Consider the following 11,848-nt stretch of genomic DNA (forward strand, 5'->3'; position numbering starts at 1 on the left):
TATCTAACCATTCCAATACAAGAACAACAGAGTTGGGGAATCTCAGAAGATTCAATATAGGAATGCAAAAGTGGCAGCTAAATTGTGATTAACTTATGAAATTAACTTGAGGCTGACACTTGTAAAAGGTCACCTGGGTGGCCTTTTCTCCAAACGGTCCCCAACTTGGGACAAAGATGGCTTGCTTAAAGAGATCTAGGAAGCAAGAGCCTCTTCAAATGGAACGGTCCCTATCATCGCCCTGAGAATAATAAGGCCAAGATTAGTTTTTCGGAAGATATTATATGCTAAACAACTAACATAGTCCAGAAACTATGACAATTACTTTGTCGTCCACTCGGCAACCGCCTGCCAGCCCCACATAAATCAGCAAGCTCATCACTACCCTCATACAAGCATACAGTGCTATCCACATCGAAGCACACCACATTGGCACTGTGCCATGTCTCAAGAATCTCTGGGCATAAGCAGGGAAATTGCATAACCTAACCTCTATGCTTCTTGGAGACGTGCACGGTTAACCAATAAAGGAATTCTCGGTGATTAGGAGTACTAACATTTGGAGGGCTGGCGGGTTGCCAAACCAGAAGAGGAAGGAGCCTTGGAGACCTCCATTGCTGCTGCCACGACAGATAAAGAGGTGCTGAGGAGTGGAGGCACCAGATCGAAACATGGAGGTAATGAAGTGTAAATGGCGGCCAGATGTTCTCCACAACATGGCACCTGGCATAAAAGAAATAATTTTAGAACCTTTAAAACCATATTAGGAACTAAGGATACCTAATATATTGTAAGATCTTGAGAGCAAGTTTACTATCGTATTGACTGAAACTATATGCTTGTCTATAAAGTTGATAACCAAATAATCCCATAATAGCTATATTTTGGTAAATAAACAAAATGCAACTCATCTAGATACAACTTTAGACCAGTTGTCCTGGATACATATTCAGAAACATAACATAGAAAACAACGAGAACAGATAGGAAGCATGGCGTATAGTGTTGGAAATATGCCCTAGAGGCAATAATAAATTAGTTATTATTATATTTCCTTGTTCATGATAATCGTTTGTTATCCATGCTAGAATTGTATTGATAGGAAACTCAGATACATGTGTGGATACATAGACAACACCATGTCCCTAGTAAGCCTCTAGTTGACTAGCTCGTTGCTCAATAGATGGTTACGGTTTCCTGACCATGGACATTGGATGTCATTGATAACGGGATCACATCATTAGGAGAATGATGTGATGGACAAAGACCCAATCCTAAGCCTAGCACAAAGATCATGTAGTTCGTATGCTAAAGCTTTTCTAATGTCAAGTATCATTTCCTTAGACCATGAGATTGTGCAACTCCCGGATACCGTAGGAGTGCTTTGGGTGTGCCAAACGTCACAACGTAACTAGGTGGCTATAAAGGTACACTACAGGTATCTCCGAAAGTGTCTGTTGGGTTGGCACGAATCGAGACTGGGATTTGTCACTCCCTGTAAACGGAGAGGTATCTCTGGGCCCACTCGGTAGGACATCATCATAATGTGCACAATGTGATCAAGGAGTTGATCACGGGATGATGTGTTACGAAACGAGTAAAGAGACTTGCCGGTAACGAGATTGAACAAGGTATCGGGATACAGATGATCGAATCTCGGGCAAGTATCGTACCGCTAGACAAAGGGAATTGTATACGGGATTGATTAAGTCCTTGACATCGTGGTTCATCCGATGAGATCATCGTGGAACATGTGGGAGACAACATGGGTATCCAGATCCCGCTGTTGGTTATTGACCGGAGAGTCATCTCGGTCATGTCTGCATGTCTCCCGAACCCATAGGGTCTACACACTTAAGGTTCGGTGACGCTAGGGTTATAGAGATATTAGTATGCGGTAACCCGAAAGTTGTTCGGAGTCCCGAATGAGATCCCGGACGTCACGAGGAGTTCCGGAATGGTCCGGAGGTAAAGAATTATATATAGGAAGTGCTATTTCGGCTATCGGGACAAGTTTCGGGGTCACCGGTATTGTACCGGGACCACCGGAAGGGTCCCGGGGGTCCACCGGGTGGGGCCACCTGCCCCGGGGGCCACATGGGCTGTAGGGGGTGCGGCTTGGCCTGTATGGGCCAAGGGCACCAGCCCCAAGAGGCCCATGCGCCAAGAGATAAGGGAAAGAAAGAGTCCTAAAGGGGGAAGGTACCTCCGAGGTGCCTTGGGGAGGATGGACTCCTCCCTGGCCGCACCCTTCCTTGGAGGAAGGGCCAAGGCTGCGCCCCCCCTCTCCCTTGGCCCTATATATAGTGGGGGGAAGGGAGGGCAGCAACACCTAAGCCCTGGCGCCTCCCTCTCCCTCCCATGACACATCTCCCTCCTCCCGCAGCGCTTGGCGAAGCCCTGTTGGAATCCCGCTACTTCCACCACCACGCCGTCGTGCTGCTGGATCTCCATCAAACTCTCCTTCCCCCTTGCTGGATCAAGAAGGAGGAGACGTCGCTGCTCCGTACGTGTGTTGAACGCGGAGGTGCCGTCCGTTCGGCGCTAGGATCATCGGTGATATGGATCACGACGAGTACGACTCCATCAACCCCGTTCTCTTGAACGCTTCCGCGCGCGATCTACAAGGGTATGTAGATCCACTCCTCCCTTGTTGCTAGATGACTCCATAGATATATCTTGGTGACACGTAGGAAAATTTTGAATTTATGCTACGTTCCCCTGTAGTGGCATCATGAGCTAGGTCTATGCGTAGTTTCTATGCACGAGTAGAACACAAAGTAGTTGTGGGCGTTGATTTTGTTCAATATGCTTGCCGTTACTAGTCTTATCTTGATTCGGCGGCATCGTGGGATGAAGCGGCCCGGACCGACCTTACACGTACTCTTACGTGAGACTGGTTCCACCGACTGACATGCACTAGTTGCATAAGGTGGCTAGCGGGTGTCTGTCTCTCCCACTTTAGTCGGATCGGATTCGATGAAAAGGGTCCTTATGAAGGGTAAATAGCAATTGGCATATCACGTTGTGGTTTTTGCGTAGGTAAGAAACGTTCTTGCTAGAAACCCATAGCAGCCACGTAAAACATGCAAACAACAATTAGAGGACGTCAGTTGCTGCTCTAGTGAAGAAACCCAAGGTTGAACCCAAACCCGAGACTAAGTGCTTCTGTAATAAGGGGAACAACCACTGGAGCAGAATTACCCTAGATACTTGGTAGATGAGAAGGCTGGCAAGGTCGATAGAAGTATATTGGATATACATTATGTTAATGTGTACTTTACTAGTACTCCTAGTAGCACCAGGGTATTAGATACCGGTTCGGTTGCTAAGTGTTAGTAACTCGAAATAAAAGCTACGGAATAAACGGAGACTAGCTAAAGGTGAGCTGACGATATGTGTTGGAAGTGTTTCCAATGTTGATATGATCAAGCATCGCACACTCCCTCTACCATCGAGATTGGTGTTTGCGTTGAGCATAGACATGATTGGATTATGTCTATCGCAATACGGTTATTCATTTAAGGAGAATAATGGTTACTCTGTTTATTTGAATAATACCTTCAATGGTCTTGCACCTAAAATGAATGGTTCATTGAATCTCGATCATAGTGATACACATGTTCATGCCAAAAGATATAGGATAGTAATGATAGTACCACCTACTTGTGGCACTGCCACTTAAGTCATATCGGTATAAAACGCATGAAGAAGCTCCATGTTGATGGATCTTTGGACTCACTCATTTTTGAAAGGATTGAGACATGCGAACCATGTTTTTTGGTAGATATGCATGAAGAAACTCTATACAGATGGATCGTTTGGACTCACTTGATTTTGAATCACTTGAGACATGCAAATCATACCACATGGGCAAGATGACTGAAAGCCTCATTTTCAGTAAAATGGAACTAGAAAGCAACTTGTTGGAAGTAATACATTTTGATGTGTGCAGTCCAATGAGTGCTGAGGCGTGTAGTGGATATCGTTATGTTCTTACTTCACAGATGATTTGAGTAGGTGTTGAGTATATTTACTTGATGAATCACGAGTCTGAATTATTGAAAGGTTCAAGTAATTTCAGGGTGAAGATGAAAAGATCGTCGTGACAAGAGGATAAAATATCTATGATATGATCATAGAGATGAATATCTGAATTACGAGTTTGGCATAAAATTAAGACATTGTGGAAATTGTTTCACAGCTAATACAGCCTGGAACACCATAGTGTGATGGTGTGTCCGAACATCATAACTGCACCCTATTGGATATGATGCATATCATGATGTCTCTTATCGAATTACCACGATAGTTTATGGGTTAGGCATTAGAGACAACCACATTCACTTTAAATAGGGCACCACGTAATTCCGATGAGACGACACCGTATGAACTATGGTTTAGAGAAACCTAAGTTGTCATTTCTTAGAAGTTTGGGGCTGCGACGCTTATGTGAAAAAGTTTCAGGCTGATAAGCTCGAACCCAAAGCGGATAAATGCATCTTCATAGGACACCCAAAACAATTGGGTATACCTCCTGTCTCAGATCCGAAAACAATAAGGGATTGTTTCTAGAATCGGGTCCTTTCTCGAGGAAAAGTTTCTCTCGAAAGAATTGAGTGGGAGGATGGTGGAGACTTGATGAGGTTATTGAACCGTCTCTTCAACTAGTGTGTGGCAGGGCACAGGAAGTTGTTCCTGTGGCACCTACACCAATTGAAGTGAAAGCTTATGATAGTGATCATGAAACTTCAGATCAAGTCACTACCAAACCTCGTGGGATGACAAGGATGTGTACTACTTTAGAGTGGTACGTGATCCTGTCTTGGAAGTCATGTTGCTAGACAACAATGAACCTACGAGCTATGGAGAAGCGATGGTGGGCCCGGATTCTGATAAATGGCTCGAGGCCATAAAATCCGAGAGAGGATCCATGTATGAAAACAAAGTGTAGACTTTGGCAGAACGGCTCGATGGTCGTAATGCTATTGAGTACAGATGGATTTTAAAAGGAAGACGGACAATGATGGTAAATGTCACCATTAAGAAAGCTCGACTTGTCGTTAAGATGTTTCCCGACAAGTTCAAGGAGTTGACTACGATGAGACTTTCTCACTCGTAGCGATGCTAAGAGTCTGTTGGAATTATATTAGCGATTACTGCATTATTTATGAAATCTTGCAGATAGGATGTCGAAACATTGTTTCCTCGATGATTTTCTTGAGGAAAGGTTGTATGTGATACAACCGGAAGGTTTTGTCAATCCTGAAAGATGCTAATAAGTATGCAAAGCTCCAGTAATCCTTCTAAGGACTGGAGTAAGTATCTCGGAGTTGGAATGTATGCTTTGATGAGATGATCAAAGATTTTGGGTTTATACAAAGTTTATGAGAAACTTGTATTTCCAAAGAAGTGAGTGGGAGCACTATAGAATTTCTGATGAGTATATGTTGTTGACATATTATGGATCAGAAATGAAGTAGGATTTCTGGAAAGCATATAGGGTTATTTGAAAGTGTTTTTCAATGGAAGGCCTGGATTAGGCTACTTGAACATTGAGCATCAAGATCTATGAGGATAGATCAAAACGCTTAATGGTACTTTCAAATGAGCACATACCTTGACATGATCTTGAAGGTGTTCAAGATGGATCAGTCAAAGAAGGAGTTCTTGCCTGAGTGGTAAGGTATGAAGTTAAGACTTAAAGCTCGACCACGGCAGAATAGAGAGAAAGGACGAAGGTCGTCCCCTATGCTTAAGACATAGGCTCTACAGTATGCTATGCTGTGTACCGCACTTGAAATGTGCCTTGCCATGAGTCATTCAAGGGGTACAAGAGTGATCTAAGAATGGATCACAGGACAGCGGTCAAAGTTATCCTTAGTAACTAGTGGACTAAGGAATTTTCTCGATTATGGAGGTGGTAAAAGAGTTCGTCGTAAAGGGTTACGTCGATGCAAGCTTAACACCTATCCGGATAGCTCTGAGTAGAGATACCGGATACGTATAATGGAGCAATAATTTAGAATAGCTCCAAGTAGAACAGTTATTTGAAATGTCTCCAAATATAGCGTAGTAGCTGCATCTACAAGATAACATAGAGATTTGCGAAGTACATACGGATCTGAAAGATTCAGACCCGTTGACTATAACATCTCTCACAAGCATAACATGATCAAACCCAGAACTCAACGAGTGTTAATCACATGGTAATGTGAACTATATTATTGACTCTAGTAAACTCTTTGGGTGTTAGTCACATGGGGATGTGACCTTGAGTGTTAATCACATATCGATGTGAACTGGATTATTGACTCTAGTGCAAGTGGGAGACTGTTGGAAATATGCCCTAGAGGCAATAATAAATTAGTTATTATTATATTTCCTTGTTCATGATAATCGTTTATTATCCATGCTAGAATTGTATTGATAGGAAACTCAGATACATGTGTGGATACATAGACAACACCATGTCCCTAGTAAGCCTCTAGTTGACTAGCTCGTTGATCAATATATGGTTACGGTTTCCTGACCATGGACATTGGATGTCATTGATAACGGGATCACATCATTAGGAGAATGATGTGATGGACAAAGACCCAATCCTAAGCCTAGCACAAAGATCGTGTAGTTCGTATGCTAAAGCTTTTCTAATGTCAAGTATCATTTCCTTAGACCATGAGATTGTGCAACTCCCGGATACCGTAGGAGTGCTTTGGGTGTGCCAAACGTCACAACGTAACTGGGTGGCTATAAAGGTACACTACAGGTATCTCCGAAAGTGTCTGTTGGGTTGGCACGAATCGAGACTGGGATTTGTCACTCCGTGTAAACGGAGAGGTATCTCTGGGCCCACTCGGTAGGACATCATCATAATGTGCATAGTGTGATCAAGGAGTTGATCATGGGATGATGTGTTACGAAACGAGTAAAGAGACTTGCCGGTAACGAGATTGAACAAGGTATCGGGATACCGACGATCGAATCTCGGGCAAGTATCGTACCGCTAGACAAAGGGAATTGTATACGGGATTGATTAAGTCCTTGACATCGTGGTTCATCCGATGAGATCATCATGGAACATGTGGGAGCCAACATGGGTATCCAGATCCCGCTGTTGGTTATTGACCGGAGAGTCATCTCGGTCATGTCTGCATGTCTCCCGAACCCGTAGGGTCTACACACTTAAGGTTCGGTGACGCTAGGGTTATAGAGATATTAGTATGCGGTAACCCGAAAGTTGTTCGGAGTCCCGGATGAGATCCCGGACATCACTAGGAGTTCTGGAATGGTCCGGAGGTAAAGAATTATATATAGGAAGTGCTATTTCGGCTATCGGGACAAGTTTCGGGGTCACCGGTATTGTACCGGGACCACCGGAAGGGTCCCGGGGGTCCACCGGGTGGGGCCACCTGCCCCGGGGACCACATGGGCTGTAGGGGGTGCGGCTTGGCCTGTATGGGCCATGTGCACCAGCCCCAAGAGGCCCATGCGCCAAGAGATAAGGGAAAGAAAGAGTCCTAAAGGGGGAAGGCACCTCCGAGGTGCCTTGGGGAGGATGGACTCCTCCCTGGCCGCACCCTTCCTTGGAGGAAGGGCCAAGGCTGCGCCCCCCTCTCCCTTGGCCCTATATATAGTGGGGGGAAGGGAGGGCAGCAACACCTAAGCCCTGACGCCTCCCTCTCCCTCCCATGACACATCTCCCTCCTCTCGCAGCGCTTGGCGAAGCCCTATTGGAATCCCGCTACTTCCACCACCACGCCGTCGTGCTGCTGGATCTCCATCAACCTCTCCTCCCCCCTTGCTGGATCAAGAAGGAGGAGACGTCGCTGTTCCGTACGTGTGTTGAACGCGGAGGTGCCGTCCGTTCAACGCTAGGATCATCGGTGATATGGATCACGACGAGTACGACTCCATCAACCCCGTTCTCTTGAACGCTTCCGTGCGCGATCTACAAGGGTATGTAGATCCACTCCTCCCTCGTTGCTAGATGACTCCATAGATAGATCTTGGTGACACGTAGGAAAATTTTAAATTTATGCTACGTTCCCCAACATATAGTTCAACAAATATGAATTGTACAAAGCAACTCAGTAATATGAGAAGTGCTCCGTCCTTTGAAAACAAAACATTTGAAAGTTTTGGGCTATATTTTGCAGGACAAGAAAAAACATCTTTTTCATTATTATTAGAACAGGGCAGATACCCTGCTGCTCCAATTTACTTAATTAATTAAAACTGCGCAATACAAGGCGATATCAGGCACTACATCTAGTGGCATTATATGGAGGGCAGACTGATCCAACAAATCAAAGGCCTTCCATGACCTGCCTATTTCCAAACCTAACTATTAGAAAATTAAGCTACTTGAATATGTCAAGAATCAATCATACAATTCAGAACAGAACAGTACAAAGCTGCAAGGTAGACATTTGTAGCTACTACCATAACTCAAATTTAACTGAGCAAAAAACTTGGTATATGTATTAGTATCTAAAACAGAATGGGAAGTGCATATTAACAATTAGTAGATTTTGGAAACGGATGGAACCTACAGTGATTGCCACTGGGCAAGTTATGGCGATACAACTGATATGTAGAATTAGGCAGTAATATTAGTAGTGAAATAAGAATATGGTTATATCTCACATGGGACATGCTACCTCAGTCACTTTTTATTATTTTGTATTTCTCATGACAGAGAGCCTGCCATTCTCATGTTATTGAAATCAGTACGGTAACTGTAACCACATGCATATATTTGAGCATTGGAAAAATATAAGAGCACATGCCTTTCTTCTCATACCAAATGCATCTACATTAAAAATATGAATGACTAAAGGACATAACGTTTGCAGTCCATCGGCTTGACCAAACACTAAAAAGGGGCGAGCATAAATACACCTTGCTAATCCTATGGAGTTTCACAAAAAATCAAGAAATGAAAATAGACAAAACAAATCTTGACAGCACCTCAAGATTATCTCGGTTACAATTAGAAAGTAACGGAAATGAATTACTCAATCTGACATTTTCTCATACCAGGAAAATAGATGGTACTGACAATATGCGTAACTCTTTTTTTGAAACAAATCCAGTAAGAAATCCATTGTGAACCTGCCAATGTCTCAAATGGATTTACCAGAGCAGAAATGTCGGTCCTCACTTGCATTCTTGGGGATCCATGCCCTCATGCTTCTGTTCCCCGTGAGCATAGTAATAGTAGGGGAAAACCTGCAGAAAACAAAAATTGATCAAGAAAAGCCATACAATTCAGAACATGTAGGAGGGAATAGTTTTGACAGTTTTCTTTCTAATATCAACAGAAATTAATGTATAGTAATATAGCAACAAAAACACCAACACTCAACCAACAGAGGAGCAGCAATCACACGCCCTATGAGGATCCAGTCAAATCATAAAAGCCATAAATCTACGCTCCACCAATAACAAGCCGTAACACTTTTGGCTTTTACCAAAGACAAGAAAAAACAACAGAAGGCCCTCACTTCCCATCCTGCACACCAGCACATGGCCATATCGGCATAGCCCTAAAAGAAGATTGAAAAGTATGTGGAGAAGAGGGGTCAACCTGCAGATGACCCAAAGATCTATGAACGAAGATGCAACCGGCTCGGATCGAGAGAGGCACCGATAGGAGCCGACGAAGCTGCATGGCAAACAATAGAAAATCAGAAATGAGCGGCAACCAGTGGCAAAACAGGGCATGCACAAACACATACCTGCAAGAAAAGTGCAGATCATCTTCCCCTCGACCCATTCATGATGAGCTGCAGCAAGTTCTCATGAACTGTAGAGATTCACAAGCAGTAACACATGTACATGTGAAGCAAACTTAAAGAAGAAATTTGGCTTTAGCCATGATTATCAATAGTAGCTGAGATATATATTTAATTCACCAAGTTTTCAACTAACATGTGAACACATCATGTGTATGTGTGACCCTTAAAAAAACTACAGTTTCAAATAGCAAAAGAGATTTGAAGCTATCATTGTGGAAATGTACAAACCAAAGAGGCGCTAAATACAAATACAGAACGACAACATAGCACACTGTGCTTGAGACTAGAACTGCATTTGAATGGGCTCAAATTCGCCTTTGCTCGATCATGACCCTTCCCCTAGTGTCTCCATCACCAGATCAATATGTTCTTACAAGGGTGAAACTGCCCTGGTTATCACTCATCAGAAATGACCATCCAAGGACAGAACCGCTAAAATAAGCACATGATCAAAACGGCTCAAAGAAACGAGGGGGGGTCCAACTTAATACCCACAAGTGCCCCAATTGCTCGAGAGCATGCTTATATCAGCCATAATCGATCATCATAGCCCTGCACAAGCTAAGAGCAACTCTAGCGGACTCGTCAAAATGGAAAGTCCATCCAACACAGAACAGTTCAACAACCACAAACTGATTAATCACAAAGCCATGCATCATCAGGAAAAAGATCCGACGGCCGAGAGTGCCTGAGCTCTGAGAGAGCTCAAGCATGGATCCACAACTACAGAGCATCAACCAGACAAGCACTACATCAACATAGCCACGACCATGTTCCATATAGTAGCCGAAGCAGAGGAATAGGAGGATGATGGAGCTCACCAAGGGAGGTTGTAGCCGAGGCAGTATTCAGTGGGCGTCGGGGTTGCGCCTGAACGCCATCCAACCGGCGAGGAACCGCCTCCTACGCCACACATCCACGCCGCTGCATCGGAATTGCGCCTTGCACCATCCCGCCGACGAGCATGAACTCCACGGGCGCCGAAGCGGCCAAGGAGGCGAGGATGTGATGTATAGCACATCCAAGAGCACCACCAGGGGCGGAGATGACCGGGGCAAAGAGAATGATACTTTTGGCCTTTGCTAGAAATAAGATGAGAAATAAAAGCCCTCATTGGCTAGCCTGCACACCAATAAGCAAAACAAGAAGAACACGGTGAGGCCAAAAAACACATCACCATACAACACCTAGCTTTTGAAAAGCATATCCCACCGCTAGAATAAGATTTTTATATGCCTACTTATGCAGTTAGAACGGTGTTTTCACTACCTATATGTCTAATTAGATAATAAAAATTGACTGTAAGTTGATCATCGCCAATCCCTAAAAATATTAGGAAATGCACAAAAATCAAAATACTCATATAGCGCGTAGTGAAAGTATTTCCAGCCGCGAACGAAAGCCTTGCAAATCCCTAATTCTATAAATTCATTTTGCCAGCAACAATAGTTTCCTAATTTGATTTGTAGGGGTTATTTAATTTACAGAATGTATATTCTTTTATTTGATATCGTTTAAACCAAACCACATAAAGTTCATACATTAGGATAACATGATATGGACATAAATGATTAAAAATATGAACTATACTTTGTTTTCTTCTGAAGCTCTATATTTGTTCATAAATCAGCATTAGTGCTAGCAAACAACAAGCAAACAAAGAACGACCTTAAATTTATTGAAACAACATTTTACTCATGAACCAGACTAAATGGTACTCTCTCCGTTCCAAAATAGATGACCCAACTTTGTACTAACTTTAGTACAAAGTTAATACAAAGTTGAGTCATCTATTTTGAAACGGAGGGAGTACGTCATATGATATATAGCTCCAATGAATGGATTTATAGTACTAAATGGTAGGACCAGGAGGCTGCAGAGATATACAGTTTTCCAGAGCTCACCAGTTTTGGAGTGGAATGAGTAACACGATCTGATAATAAGGATCAGAAGTTCTGAACCCATAAGTTGGCATAGCAGACTTCTCCGAGCACTGAATTCGGCAAGTTTTCACGTAAAAGGAAATCCACTCGTGATATCTATTTC

The sequence above is a fragment of the Triticum urartu genome, chromosome 4 (assembly GCF_003073215.2).
Source record: "Triticum urartu cultivar G1812 chromosome 4, Tu2.1, whole genome shotgun sequence".
Lineage (NCBI taxonomy): Eukaryota > Viridiplantae > Streptophyta > Magnoliopsida > Poales > Poaceae > Triticum > Triticum urartu.